The following is a 16,471-nucleotide window of genomic DNA, read 5'->3' on the forward strand; positions in this document are numbered from 1 at the left end:
TTCTTAAACCAATGGAAATGCTTGTAACAAGCAAGATTAAATTATTCATATTTAATCGTTTTTCTTGGATACTTTAGTTATCATATCTGAATATGTAAAGCAGAAACGAACTTCGCAGTTTTATATTTTTCTCAATAAGACTCTTCTACAGACACATTCATTCTCGATTAAAGGAATGTTTGATTTTCGGAGAAATCAAAAATATCAAGAGTGATTAGGTTAAATTGAAATTAAGTAAATTTTGCAGTCACATGTTTTGAAATTGATATCGGTTGGAGTTACAGCATTCTGAAGTTGCTAAGACAAGGACTGTAGATTACAATAGATAGAACCGATGTGTTACCATTTTTAATGGGAACAAGTTTCGTTGACACTTCTAAACTAATGAAGAAATTATTGAATTGAAAATAGATTTTTGTCAATGTTTTACAGAATAATTAACATGTATGCTTACATTTGGTGAAATATCTGAGAAGAAAAACATAAGAAAACAACAACAAAATTGTCGCCTTTGGCACGACTTCTTTAATGTAACTGACTGCACAGCACACAACTAAAATCCCATTGATTTAATCACATGAAGGTACAGACATAAATGTCTTTGTTGTTTATACAGCGTTTACAAGCAAACTATAATCATTAAAAATTGAAAACAAAGAGTGCCCTTCCCTCACAATACCATGATACTATGACGTCACAAGAACGTCACACTCCATCGGCCTTCATCGGTTATTTCCGGAAGGATGAAAAATAACCGCAAAATCTTGGAACTGATAGCCGTTGCATTTATCTCTTTGTCGGTGCTTCATGACTATTTAATTTCAGTTTTTGCCACAGGCACAAAAAGTGAAAACGCGGATGTTTTCTGAAGATCCTTTTTGCCATCAAACATGTTCTGTTAAAATTTCTACCGGGAGATATTTTCAAAAAGAGCCGCATGAAATCAATAGGTCAACGTGTACATTTATTTTTCATCGTCTAAAATTTCATCAGCTTTTGATTTCGATTTGTTGAGAATATGAACGAAATAATTAACATTTTTGAAAGTCTGGTTATCGTCTTTACATATATGTATGCATCACCACTCATAAAAGAAACAATGGATAATTCATTTATGTCGAAATCAACAATAATTGTGCCCTGACGGAATTAATTCTTAATGTAGGAGGAAGATGGAGTATCAGGAGAAAACCCGCGTGGTCGGGTAGGTGACCGGGATTGAATTCGGTCATCTTGGTGAAGACGAGCGCGCTATCCACTGCGCCAACCGACCAATCATATACGTTATACACAAGAACAAATATCTACTTTAGCTTTGACTGGAAGAAAAAAGGCGCTATTTGGGCCCGGACAGTTTCGGCCAATGAAACCGTGGCAGGTTCGGCCCATGTAACACATAAAAAGTCGTAAAATTGGCGGTAAAATCTGACGTTGCATACTTATGACGTCATAATTAAGCTGATTCCAATGGGGCCGAATTTACCCGAATTTCTGTCCGAACTTATCCCATGGCAGGGCTCGTTCGGCCATCCGATCTTCCGACAGTGAAAATTAAATAATGTTCAAAAACGGACATGCATGATGCCATACTTTCCAGAACGGACTTTAATAAAAATGGGCCAAACTTGCTCCTATCTCCCCTATTGTTATGTCGGTCTTAATCTCATTAGAGCTTTTGTTTTATTGTTATTCCTCGACTTGCCGACTTTAAATAAATCTTACCTCATTCTGAAAGCAGTATTCTGAATCCGCAAATATCAGAAATCAACAAAAGCTACGCTCTTTTAAGGCTTTGCCTTTTCATGTTAAAGGGTATGAAGAGATAGATAAAGGTAACATTATTGGTGTTATGTATATCGACTTTAGAAAGGTATTTGATCTTGTTAATCACAAAATTTTACTTCAGAAAATGAAAATATATTGATGTTCAGAAAATGCTATACTTTTTTACATCTCACTTATCACATCGTTTACAGACTGTTTCTTTTAAATCTTGTTTAAGTAATCCATGTGCAATAACAACTGGTGTGCTCCAAGGTTCTATTATTGGGCCACTGATATTTTTATTGTATTTAAACACATGCCTCTTCGCTCAAACCAATGTGAATTGTGTATGTATGCAGGCGATACATCAATGCAAAGAGCAGACACAGTAGTAGGTAGTAATTAGAACATGTAAGGCATGAAAAGTTACTAGGTGTGTGCATTGATGATACCCTTACCTGGGATAAACACGCCCAAGATGTTATTAAAAAAGTAAATTTCAAAATATTACAACTATGTCGAATTAAGAAAATTTTACCTGTGTCTTCAAGAATTACATGTTTTAACTGTTTCATTTTACTGGATTATTTTTCTAATGTTTGGGGGCATTGTTCTCAATCATTTGTAAACAAACTAGAAAGAATGCAAAAATGAATACTTCACCGTCTCTTGGAAAGAACTATTTGTAAAGCTTAAGTGGTTACCTTTCAGAAACAGAGTTAAATATAATTTAAAATGTAATACCATGGTTTCCAATGTTCATGACAAGAAAACTAGATCAGCAACCGCAGGTAAATACGTATTACACAAGACAGAAAGAATCAAAAATTCCTTCAAATATAATGGACTATCTCTCTGGAATAACCTGCCAGAAAATGTAACTGAAAGTCAAAAACTACAAACTTTTAAATATGAATGTAAAAAGAAAATCCTCAGTTTATCCGAGTAGATTTGTTTTACATCTTTGTAATGAATGTTTTAGTTTGTCTTCTATTCTTTGATTGTCCAGTAAATCACTTAAACTCTTAATATACCTTTTGTAATTTAAATAATTGTAACCTATACTTTTAACAAATGCTATATAAGCATATAGTCTGTGGAATTTTTACAATTTGTCACATTGGCATATATGTTTATTGGACACTTGCTAGGTGTTTTAATTTCTATGTACGCATCATGAGCTTTATGAGTGCACTACATTTATTTAATAGACAATTTCCATAAGCTCTCTGTGATACACCTTGTTTGTGATGATGTAATTTTAATAATATCATGATGTAAATATTGTAAATTTTACTGTCGACCACTTGTTAGTCTTTGACTCAAAGTGTTATCGACCTGAAATTCAGTCTTTAGTTATTATTATTATTATTATTATTATCTAACGTTACACGTTCCTTGGGGAAAACAAACGAATGCTGAAAGCGTTGTAATAGGGACAGCTGATTGATTTTTTCAAAGTCCTCTAAAACAGACACAAAAACATAGACAAATTCACACGATTCAGCAATGGGGCGCATAACTCGCCTTTTACGATAACATCCAGTGAAATACAGCAAACTGCTAGAGTTAATTATGAAGTATAAATTATGTGTGAATATGTGTTAAGAAATCGACAAGAAGAGCGTTGAGCAGAGAGTTGGAATCAACAGTCAATCTACAACCAAATGTGTCCAACAACGCGAACGCTGCAACATTATTTTCTTGATAAGAAACCCCTTCTTTCGTCAAAATATATAATAATATATAATGGTCAGAATAGCATTGTGTTACTGGACGGATGTCACTCCCATTGTCTTCATAACGCTCTGACGTCTATTCACGTCATCGTATTATCATAATCTAAACACTAGTCATGTGACCACGACAAGGATCCCTGGCCCATGTAGTAACTTTCCCCTAACTTTGTTTTAGGAACAAGTGTGATGCGATTAGGCCGGTGTACTACAGTTCAACAGGTAGCTCAAATGGTTAAAGCAACAAAGGCTAAGTTTATTTTGAACACAAACAGGAATAGAAAACTTATTTTGAGAGATTTCGAAAACGTCTGTTTCCTTTGTCAAGCAAAGAGTATAAATGACCGGTGTCGCGACTGTAAACCATTGAAAACAACTCCCTAAGCCACAGGGGGCCGAATCAGGTAAGGTCCGTGGTCAAACATCGTAGAGATATTTCGCCCAAATCACTCTAATACTGCAGGCAGTCTGGGGGTCGGGTTACATGTTTACCCATTCCGCCCCTTAGTAGATGTTAAAATGGGGTCATAAATATGAATCAGCTGGTGGCCCCTTCGTCTCTGTTCATCGAATCCCCGTTCGTCCTTACCCAGATGGATTTTCTCTCCGATGTTTTCCTTGTATTTCTAGTGGAGACCTGCTGTTGCAAGCCATGGAAAGCTTCTCTTTTTGGCAGTGGAACGGAGATTCTTAATCTAGAAGCGGGATCATCAGAACAATCGATAGAGACACTCGCGTCTACTGTCAGACCTAAAGGGTGATGTTTTGTTCAAGATGACCTACGTTTGGTTGGGAAAAGCAATATATATGGCATGGAGTTTGTTCTAAAATTTCCCGCGAACTTGTGTTTCCGGATAATCGGTGTTACCGGAAGTTAACATCTTTTTTACCAAACTGAGGCTCCGTCTTCTTCCTCTTTCGTAAAATCAGGAACGCCGCTATGATCGTCATTAACTGAAAAAGAGGCGGAATTGTTATTTAATATATGATTTTTCCAATGCATTTGTTTCTAGAAGGAAGCAAATATTATGTACCAACAATAATAAATAATTTAATTTTAATAAAGTGTGTTACGTTCTGATATGTACTTGAATCCAAGAATAACAGATGTTCTCTTCATTTATGTTCACCACCAACTAGAAAATATCACTGAAAAACTAGGGAATTGAATGATTTAGTACTTCTCTTCTCGAATTAACTAAGATATCGAATGAGTTAATAGACGATATCATTTCATATGTCATGAAATAAATATACACTCTGCAACTAGTAAAATATCACTTCAAGTATCTTTAATCACATGGAAAAAGGGAAATCAACGTAACAGATGACCATGATGTTTCTATTCAAAATAATATTGAATCAGACTCGATCAGCCGTGGTTAAAAATGTTAACTTACCTCAAGGAACAATATGGCGCTGGTTAAACCGATAAAATAGGCCATGTATGTATCAAGGAAGGATTTTATCTGGTCGTAACAACCCTGTGATGTAAGAGAGAGAGAGAGTACAATAACGAAAACACCAGTATCATTTTATAACTCGAGATATTATGATTTTTGATAATTTCTAAATATTGATGTTTAATGGTTATTGTTGTAATAATCTTACTTTTGTATGGTCAATTTTATTATTTAACACCAAGAAGACATTCGATAACAATGAACCTTGTCTTACTAACATCGATAGCGACTCGATCATTTGGTTAGATACTACAATGTGCCTGGAAGTCAGGGTGAACGACAAAACAGTATTGTTTACCAACGGAATCATGTTATATACATTAATAAATATGTCATGAAAGACTATTGGCAGTAAAGTTACGTTTTACTGTGATAATAACAGCTTACAGTCATATATTTAACGTTCGTAATAGATTATAGTATGTTCATGAAAATGTATGTTATAGTCAGTAATATGTACTGCCGTGAAATCTCCAGAATGTTTGTTATCGTACACTGTACCGTGGAAGCGTATGAGTTGAGCGTTGTTGGTGTCGTTTTGCATAACGGATCCGTCGGATTTCCATAATTTGGGTAACTTCCGGGTAAAACACAACACGTGACCGGTATAACATCACTACTTCCGGTTCTATTCCATTTGACAGCGGAGTGGAGGTCTGTATACGTCTTTATGCCACAACATTTATACTGCAAACGCAATAATTTTGACTTTGTTAACATTTGCATTTAAGTGAATACAATATTAATGTCTTTTAATGTTACCTCACTGTCATATCCATATCCTTCCAAAAGAGTGTCAAACGAAGAAACCGTGATTGAAGTTATTACATAAATTTGTACCTGAAAAGAATTGTACCAATACACACATTCAAACATGATAAAGAAATAAGTACTGTATATTTCTATAAATCCTTCTCATCTTTGTTAACAGACAAAAATTAAACGTTACTACTCTGTTAAATAGTTGGTTACCGTAAAGCTATATAAACGTTTCAGCACAAAAGTATATGATTTCAGAATGGTCAATTACTTCATTAAATATTTGAAAGTTACATGCATGCATTCATAAACTGAGGTAGTTCGAAATAACCGATATATGAGAAAACATAGAAGCATAATAAGTAAGGCTATGTATAGCAGGCTGCTTTATTGAAAGAAACGCATTTCGAATTACATGAGGTGGACAGTTTGTTATATGAGCAGTTGTTGGCACTACTGCATCAACAACACAAAAGATCAATATATAGGTATACATGACAAATCAAAATTAATTGGCAACAACTAACCCACATGTTAAAAACCATTTTGTAGAAACCAACTTTTGGCTTCAAATACAGGCTGTATTGACGCAAGTGAAATAAGTATCATCCTGTCGACATGACCTACCGTAACAAATGCATAATTCCATGCATTTGAGATGCTATCTGTGACGTCACCGCCGCCATATTTGTCGGTTATGGTTGACTGAAGAGCTGCAGTCAACTGATCGTCTACCTGATGGTCAGAAACAGATAATATCGCTATTTGAGCATAGAACACACGGAAAGTGATTAAAAACACCAGTTCAATACAAGTCATATTCACAAATAGCCGGACAGCGGAATATCAAGGAAATAATACCTTTAATTAGAATAACAATCTTACTAAAGCCAAGTGGATATGACGATAAAAAAGGATATCCAGATATTACATATAAGCCTCGATAGAAAAAAAACTATTCGAAAGAAAAGACAAAACGAACGATGAATAATAAAATCACTCTGATAATGATCTGCAGACCAGCTTTACAAAAACTTATACATTAACTCTGTTTTTCATTTTGAATTTTGCGAAACACCAAAATGAGTCAAGGTTGTCAATATAAAAATATTAAACTGAATGATACTACCAATGTCGCTTATTCACAGAACGGATAACAACCTTTTTCAAACACATCCCCGACCCCATCCATCTCCAAACTCCCCCTGGGAAACAGGTTATGTGTCTTCTGCATAGAGAACTTGAGAAGTAAATAAAAGAGTTTTAAAAAAGCTCTTTTCTACAGTTATGAGATAACCTCTTTGATTTGCAAGTGCACCCCTAAGACAAAGTTGACGAAGATAAAATTATTTGGAGTGTTTAAATAATATAATATAATGCAAGAACCTTAAGGCATGTTACACCAAAAACAAACATACGATGTGTGTTGAGGCTAGGGAAACAAATGAAAAACTATGGGTATTCAGAAAATAAAACTATACAAATCAGAAAAGAAAGTGTTGAAACACGAATATCACACAACTTTTATAACAATGTATATAAATCAGAACATAAAATGACTGGTTCAAAAGGGAATACCATCGCGAGGGAATCCAACCAGGGACTGAGACAAAGGAGGGGGCTATCAAAATCAAACAAATGGATCTACCAGCTCTGTTATATCTAAAGAACACTAAATTCTTAAATAAGCGATATAGGGGAGGTAACTCTTCTATTCATGTCTCCCCCGAAGAGGCTTACCGACGTTCAACAAAATAGTACGTCAATTAAACACACGAGCAGTGACACAAGAGGCTATGCTCTAGACTTCGTTGGTGATTTGCGGACGAAAGTAAGCAAGCAATGGTGGAGAATAATCTCACGATATAAAAAAATGTCTAATGTTGTTAGAGACAAACATATGTGAGCTAGTGAATAAGACTTAGATAGCATTTCAAACATAGACAAATTCTTATTTCCGACGGGGTTTTTTTCATATGATATGCCAATTCCTTCTTAATTGCAGGGCAAGAAATGAAATAACTACCTATAAGACTAAGTGTGACTTAAATTACTTTGAATTAAAAAATTCGTATGACTTATTTAGGTCATACTTGTTGTCAAATCAGTAAAATATCTTGGATTGAAATGTGACTTCAAAAATTCATATCAGATACAGGAGAAGCACCCAAGGCCTTTTTCACTCCACTGGACTCCACTGGCATCACTCCACTGGACTCCACTGGCATCACTCCAGCATCACTCCACTGGACTCCACTGGCATCACTCCACTGGCATCACCGCCGTTAACATCAACTTTCAACCCAACAAATAGTGGATCAGTTGAACTGAAAGTCTTTCAGATGTATGCTATACTCTGTTGTTATTGTCTGTACTTGTTATCAGACATACACAATAAACTTAATTGTGTGACAGTCCTAGGTAAAATGTGCTGAACCAATATGGATATCGCTGCTTAACTAACCTGTATCATAGAAATAGGCCTTGGTATTAAATTCAAGCCACCATATCTTGACTGATGAAAAGACCATATATATGAAAATATTGCATTTTCGAAAAAGCCTTGTAAAATGTCAAAAATCGCTTGTTTGGTCTGTTCAGCTTCCCATAGGCGAAGGACGCAGGAAAACCCCATATTTTGCACGCAAGGGACCACGCAATAATAACCCCTTCCAACATACAGAGGGATACTACAGCTCTATTCTTTCCTCGTATCTGCAAGAGGTTCTCAAATAGCAAGAAAATGGAATCAATATTTACTTAAATAAACGATAAATACACATGTTAAGGAACAATATAGACACATTTAAATGTTTACTTTGTTTGCTTTCGTCATCGACTTACTAACATATTAATATGTACTGCCTTATTTGGTGTTAAAAGTGATTAACATACTTATCTCTTATTCATCAAACAACTTTGGGTAGGAATCCTCATCGAGCAAACTATTCAACAGTCGAGTTTTCAATTACTTCAGCTTCCGGTATCTTTTATGTGAATATCCCACAAAAACGACCCCATTACATATTTATGCAGGGTTCTATCACGAATATGATCGTACTGTTAGTGTGGCTATTAGTGTATGACGAACGCCACTCCATCATACATAAATATTAGATGGGTATTGGCAGTCAAACCACCCTGACATTATGTGGCTTCCTATAAATCGTGTATGGAAATATAACGATGAATTGTTACTCTAAATATTAATGCTACAACAAAATCACACTATGGCCCATGGGACTTCATTTACAAATGTTTGAAAAAGAAAAACCTCCAGTATTAATTGGTCCCCGTCAACTGTGCGCTAATGAGCCTTATTAGGCGTTTGTACTTATATCAGTTTACAGGCGAAGGTGCGACACCCGGCTTGGAAAAAACATTCAGTAAAACTCAGGTTTCATTTAATCATTCATTGCTCGGAATCGAATATTTGTTCTAGACTTCACTCTTGGGTAAGGTTCTGTTGAGATGGAGTTTTCAGTTCGCTCAGAGATGAACTTGCGGATTTGAGATAGTTGTATTACTGGAACTAGAAATGTCGTGCTACATTCTCCTGACGACGAACATAAAAACATTGTGAAAAAAAGTCAAACGAAAACATAAATACAGACGTATTGTGCCAATAGTCTAGGGATGCAGGCTAGGTTTTTCATTGTATAAATGAAAGATTTGAAACATTTATGAGTGGATATTTTAATTGTTTGATATAATCACTAGAAATATGGAGAAAAGAAACATTTATTTGAAAAGTAAACAAGTCAATACAGAAATATATACGACGTCAATATTTGTATAAACATTTAATTTATAATTGACTCATCAAAAGATGAAGTTAAAACCTGGTACGAGAGTTGTACTGATAGCATTATGTATTCTGCAAATGTATGATGAATAAAATAATTACTTTATTTCTTTCGGAAAAGTAACAATTTATATTCAATCGGTATTTTTGTTTTATTATTCCTTAATTTGCCGGGACGCTTGGTTTCAATTGTCATATTGGATTTCTGATTTTTCTCCCTAATTCTCTGTGATATTTTTGTCAAAGTTTTCAATTATAACTTCAAACTTGTGTTTCGGCGCTGTGGTTTATTTTCTATTCACTTTTACGTTAAAAGTTTGACGTATCTATCGTGTCAAGAAATAAATAGAAAACAATCCAATTCATCAATACACAAGGACAGAAGTAAACAATAGGAAATAAAATAATAAAACAAAAGGCAAGACAGCATTAACCTACACAAAAAAGTACTCAATTGTATCGATCTGTTTGATTTAAACATATTTTGTTACCGATATGATATAGCAATAGGATTGGGGACAAGTTTAACCACTTATACGAAGCCCTTTCCCTAGGAACAAAAGGCAACACAGCATCAACCCACACAAAAAGGAACTAAATTATAGCGATCTGTTGTTGTGATATTGGAAATTTAAACTTGTTCTTTCTCTCCCACATCGTATCCTTTAGATACAGATGCGAATATCACTATCGGTCTATTGGAGAAATGACAAGTGAAAAAATAGCTAATACGGTATTGCAAAAACATGAAGTTTTGTTTGTTTGTGTTTTACGGCCTATTAACACTAACGATTGGGATAGGATTTATTAAGTATAATCGTCTGAATTAACCACGTGAACGGTTTTCACCAATGAGAACGGACGACTTACCCACGTGTTCATAGTAGTACACACAATTATGCCAGTGATCTTCGCCACCAGGAGGAACAGCATGATCCCCGCATACTTTCAAAGAAACAGGTAATCAATACGCTGTAAATTGTGTAATCATGTTATTGATATAATGTCAAATAAACAGGTTATCAATACGCTGTGAATTGTGTAATTATGTTATTGATATAATGTCAAATTAACAGGTTATCAATACACTGTCAATTGTGTAATTATGTTATTGATATAATGTCAAATAAACAGGTTATCAATACACTGTGAATTGTGTAATCATGTTATTGATATAATGTCAAATATACAGGTTTTCGATACACTGTCAATTATAATATAAATATGCTATCGATATAATATAAAATATACAGGTGATCAATACACTGTCAATTATGTTAATATGTTATCGATATATTGTAAAATGTAAATGTTATCAATACACTGTCAATTGTATAAATATGTTATTGATATAATGTCAAATATACAAAGGCGTTATCGCCACTACCTTTGATGACAGATGTATAATAATCATACCTTACATTTTGTCTTGATATTTTTTAGGTTTATTTAACTTTCATATTTTATGAGAGAAGCCCATCAGAGTTGTATAGTCCTTTTATATGTGCAGCGTGATGTTTACATGACAACGGTCAAACAATGCATGATTATAAACGAATTAAATCAATATGGTAATTCATATCTTTTATAGCGTTTTCATTGTATTAATATGACTGATTAGATATTGATATCGGTGGTTTTATAGTTGGTATTGAAAAACAGTGTTTGTATGTGGATCCGCTTTCCATTTAATTTTTCAGATGCCTATCTATAAGTTGTTTCTCTTGATATTTTACTGTATCTCAATGTTTACGTAAATAAAACTTTCATATATGGTCAAATATATCCTAGAGATCTCATTCACAATTATTATCAGCTTCACAACTATGATCAATAAATGTTCACTTTTGTATCTGTTGTCCTTGTGTTTTTCGTTGAACGATAAAAAGTATCACATAATGTGTCCAATGTTTCCTTGTGATATTTGGGAGGAGAGACGTCGTGATTGTTCTAAGCTTGACAACGCATTCAAGACATTGTCAGATTGGTTAACGCTATAAGCCTCCATCTCTCATTTAGGAAATCTTCATTTGTTTTTATTTTATTTCTTTAACATTGTAGACCCATGTGAATTGATTTGTAACATGCTACAACAGAAAGCCTTGACAAAATAATACAACGATTTGCTGAGTAATCTTTATATGTGTTGCGATCATTTATATATATATTGTGTACATTCTTTTTAAAAGTATAAGAAACATTATTTTTGATTAAAACCATTAAAATGGACGATTTTATTTTATGATATGTGATAACGGTTTTATGATGTGGCGTAAAAACAGTTTGCCCTTTGTTTTGCTTCATGCTTTTTATTGAGGTTAAAGGTATTTCTACCACAATACGCTGTGTTATTCCACTCTCAGATCATTGTATAAACATGCAGACTGTTGAATAAATATGAGTTATACACCACACGTGCTATATGACCTTCCGTAGTTTTGATTGGTCGAGAAGATGAACCTTGACCGGACGACTTTTTTCACGCGCTTTTTGTCGCGTGCTGTTTTGTTTACGTCGTCTGCTGTCAACATCCGGCAAATGTTGGTGACTTTTGTGTGGTTATGCGATGGGAAAGGGGGGTTATTAAGGCAATATCAAAAGAAGATGATGCTTAAAGAGTTGATCGCTAGTTTCAGGCAAGATTGCTACAGACGCTCGATATCGTTTCGACGCCATACCGTCGCGTGTCCAGGTCGTGAAACCCGGAGACGTGAAACCAAAACAAGATCTGTAAAATTGTCGGAAAATATGTCGTTCTCCCCATGTCCCGTTATGAATATTTGGAGGGCCTGTATACTGCGGAACGCTCACTATAAACGTCAACCATAGAACCTCACGAAGAAACGTCCCAGGCCTATGGTTTTGGACATTGATAGCGATTAGTTCGTCTTCATCACTAGGCAAGAGGCAGACTTCGTACGATAGCTTACGCGCATATAGTCCGTGGTTAATTTATATAAATGAATGCAATATTGCATACTCTCAATATTTAAAGACGTTTATCTATTTGATTTTTTCACGAAGTTGTTGCTGAAACATTAATTTTGAAAATGATTAAATTTGTAAAAAAGAAAAGTCATTTTTGAATATTAATGAGTGACTTTTTACATATGGGTCATATCACCACGCCAGCCTTGTCAACAAAATGTGTGTATGCTATTCAAATCTGGAAATACTCCAGCTGTTTCCGACTGAGATTGTGGTAGAAACAGATCACACGACTCGTGGTTGTTGAGTATGGTATTTATCTCACTCTCGGTAGTACATTTTCAAAAGTTACAGAAAGACACTCGCTAAAGCTCGTGTCATTTATATCTTTTGAAAATTGACAAAACTCGGGTGAAATAAATACAATATTCAACAACCACTCGTTGTGTAACCTCTATTTATTTATTTGATGTTGTTTTCCGCAGTTCATGCTCCTTTTGAATTCAACTTTATCCCCCGCCTCGTCAAAGTGACTGAGTTACTTGATATATTGTGTCTATGTTTATTTCAAACCAATTTTACCACAAATTTTTGACTTACGAACCTGCTGTTTATCAACCGTTAATTAGTTTATTATTATCAGATGTATGCAAGTTGCATTTGTGGTGTTTGGGTTCTTTTGCAATAAATGACGAGTACCATATGCCTTTGATTCAGTGGGTATTTATTTCCCCTGTATGTGGTACCGGGGATCCACTAGTATAATCTGCAAGGTATGCATATGCTGTAAGTATCTCTATATGGCGATGTTGCCTCTACCAGGAGCAGATAGGAAGTGAATAGAAAAGAAAGGACAGAGAAGCAAATAAAACATTAACGCGGGAAATACCACGCAATGCGACAGGTGTCAGAGGTCAGTTTGCCACTGGTCAAACAGGTATACAATCACGTTCACAATTATGTCACACTCACATACATTCCATTCAAAACGAAAGTAACACACGAGACTAGGTGACTGCGGATGCGGAGTGCGGATTACGGATTAAAATCAACGACACAACATTATACAAAGTAATACTTATTGGACTCAATATATTTTAGTGAATCTTTAGGACTATAAAGGATTAAAATAAATAGACAAATCTAACAGGGTGCCACATATGTAAAGTACACAGTGGTTATATGAATAATTCCTATTCTTTTAAGTAACCATCAGTACTGTGTTGTCCCTAAATCAGTCTGATTAAATACAAAGTTTTATGGTTGCCGTTGTTGATTCTGGAAAATAGGAAAAAACGTCTTCAAACCCACTATTCAATGTTTTGGTGTCCACTTAACCAAATTATAATCTTGTGTCATTGTATTATTCAGCATATCTTACTGTCAATCAGACATAATTCCCGTGGTATGTATAATGTTTTAAAACTTCGCGAGAGTTGATCGCAAATGAACATTTCATGCACCTACCCATTTTATATGCTATATCTAACTATATTGAAACATATCATTGTGCTTTATTTTTTAATAGAATCGCAAAATTAAATACTAGCCAGGAGTGACAGATTCAGAGGTTGGTGTTAGGACTAAAGGAACGTCATACTGTGTGGTAAGGGTCAGATTTTCTTAGTTTGGTTCTCAAACCGCTGATGTTGGGAGATATACCGATAAAATGACTTTGGTTGGAGGCTAAAGTTAGAGGTGAGAGTTAGCATGGGGTTGGTACAGTATATGTAATGGAAGTGCTGCCACCACAAAACTAGTTTTAGAAAGTACTGAGAGTATAAATCTACTCATGCTAGACACTACAGTATCAACTGATATAACCAATCTTCGTTGTATGAGTATCAAACGAAAGTCAACAATAAGAACAAAAAAGGCACGAGATTAAAACGATAGAGAGATCCCCAGTTGCTAAGCATTATCTTCACTGTTTCTTCATGTCAAACAAAAATTAGTAAACATATGTTATATTTGTCCAAAGTCAACGAAAGGTCTGTTTGTATCAATCGATCAGAGTAATACATATAAGGGATACTATAGTGTCTATATGTAAAATAAATAACGCTTAACAAGAACTCTAGTCCACAATAGTTCAAGGCAAAATTCCGTTTCATACCTGTGTATTAACGGGAGAGAATACAATGATCGATTTATCGACGATAAAGACTTCTAAAAACATACAAAGAGATCTGAATTGTAGATTTATTAAATTACATAAAAACATTCACTGTATTGTCTGGTGAAGTCGGACACAAGCATAACTCACATATGTTTGTAAACAAATATCTATGTACCAAATACGTCCGTATCAACAATGTATAAAAATATTTTGGAAATGTCATCTTTCTTTCGTTAAGTTATCTTAAGCAGGTCTAAATACTGTATCGTTTATGTTTCGCCCAAGTTTTATCGAATTTCAGTTCGTATAACTGTTTTGCTGACACTAAGGGTAGTATCTTGTTGCTTTCGTTGATGTACCATCAATAACTCGTCCGTGCATATCGATAAGACACAAGCATGTTATAATATTTGCCACAAATAGTTCAGAGAAATACTGTTATGTACAACAAATGTTTCCTATATAATTATAATGACGTGTGTCACAGCTGCTTCAGAAAAAGGTTTTTTCTTCTGAGGACATGGCTCCTCTTTTACTCTTATTTCATTTGTCTCTTCGTTTATTGTTTTTAATGGACATTGAACGTCCTTCCGTCATTGTGTTTTGTATTTTTCGCTTTAATTTAGACATTTTGCATTTACCGTATTTGGTTTATTCCTAGAAGACAAAAATCGTTTAAATAGCGATGAGTTTATGTGAAGCATGCATTGTTATATTTTGAGACTTTATTTGAAGAAAACATTTTTCATATGTTCATATTTTCAGTATATATCTTACCGGTAGGTGTTATATTTTGTGACTTATTATAAGAAGAGAGTTCGCATATGTTTCCATACAAATTTACATTATAAGTATATATCTGACTGGTATGTGTTATATTTTGGCTGTTGTCACCAAGCTACCTAAGCCTTAAACCTTGATAATCAGAAATCATCAGACGACGTAATGAATATATAAATAATAGATAGGTTGTAGGATTAAATATTGATTATTAGTATACGTTCAATAGGGTCGCTCCTTCTGTCATTTACAAAAATGTTCAAATTATAAGAGAATCGATTGGTATAATTAAACATGCACTTAGCGATCCCACCGTACAATATGATCACAGAAAGAATAGCATTGTTATCAAACAAAGAGCAATATTTACTTATTCACCCATATCGTACAACGCCTCTAGTCCGTGGTTTCTATCTATATCCGATCCTTTCCGAGAGAATATCCTCCGCCCTTGTATTTTATATTTCTATCAAGTAGTGCATGATCTGTGATATTTATATAAGACAAATAGTAACTGGGCAATACGTTATGTTTCCTATTGTGATGGGGCTAATACACAGTTTATAATACATCATCAGAAGTGCTATGTAACATGTGGCTGTTTGGTTATGACGTCACCCCAAATTGTGAGAGGCAGCCATAGATTTGTGACCATTGCAACCTTGGATGTGTTTCATCCTTTTTCCTGTCTATTTTACAGAATATTTATATCAAATCACGTTTTGATGAACGTGATATAAAAAGACATGAATTATTCCATTTACATACATGAATATTAAACTTGTAAGGGATTTTTTTAAATATTTGTTTAACTTACATGTCACTTTTGCAGAATACATGGACATTGGTTGATTGCGTTGCATTTGAATACATCAATTATCCCTTCGTCTAATCTCGGTCTGGTTCTAATTGCAGCGAACGAATGCAATGATCGCAATCTGCCTATTTAATATCTAGATTTGAAAGCAATTGGTAATCCCAAGATCAACCATTCATAAAAGTTATATCGTTCAGTAAACTAACCGTGTATAGCAGGCGAGCGTTGACCCCGCACGCTCCAGCACAACCCAACGTCCCAAGGACAAACATGGCCACTCCAACAAAAATAATAGTTGCT

At 34.6% G+C, this 16,471-nt stretch overlaps 1 long non-coding RNA gene across 1 annotated transcript; it reads right to left on the reverse strand.

Annotated features, from left to right (window-relative positions):
* Positions 1-6,358: 6,358 nt before the first annotated feature.
* LOC110459293 lies at positions 6,359-16,471 on the reverse strand. The gene is made up of 3 exons (XR_002463880.1): positions 16,378-16,471; positions 10,398-10,472; positions 6,359-6,457 (listed from the first exon to the last, which is right to left on the reverse strand). It is a non-coding gene; the product is annotated as an uncharacterized LOC110459293 (long non-coding RNA).

Source organism: Mizuhopecten yessoensis, unplaced genomic scaffold, assembly GCF_002113885.1.
Source record: "Mizuhopecten yessoensis strain PY_sf001 unplaced genomic scaffold, ASM211388v2 scaffold10007, whole genome shotgun sequence".
In the NCBI taxonomy this organism is placed as follows: domain Eukaryota; kingdom Metazoa; phylum Mollusca; class Bivalvia; order Pectinida; family Pectinidae; genus Mizuhopecten; species Mizuhopecten yessoensis.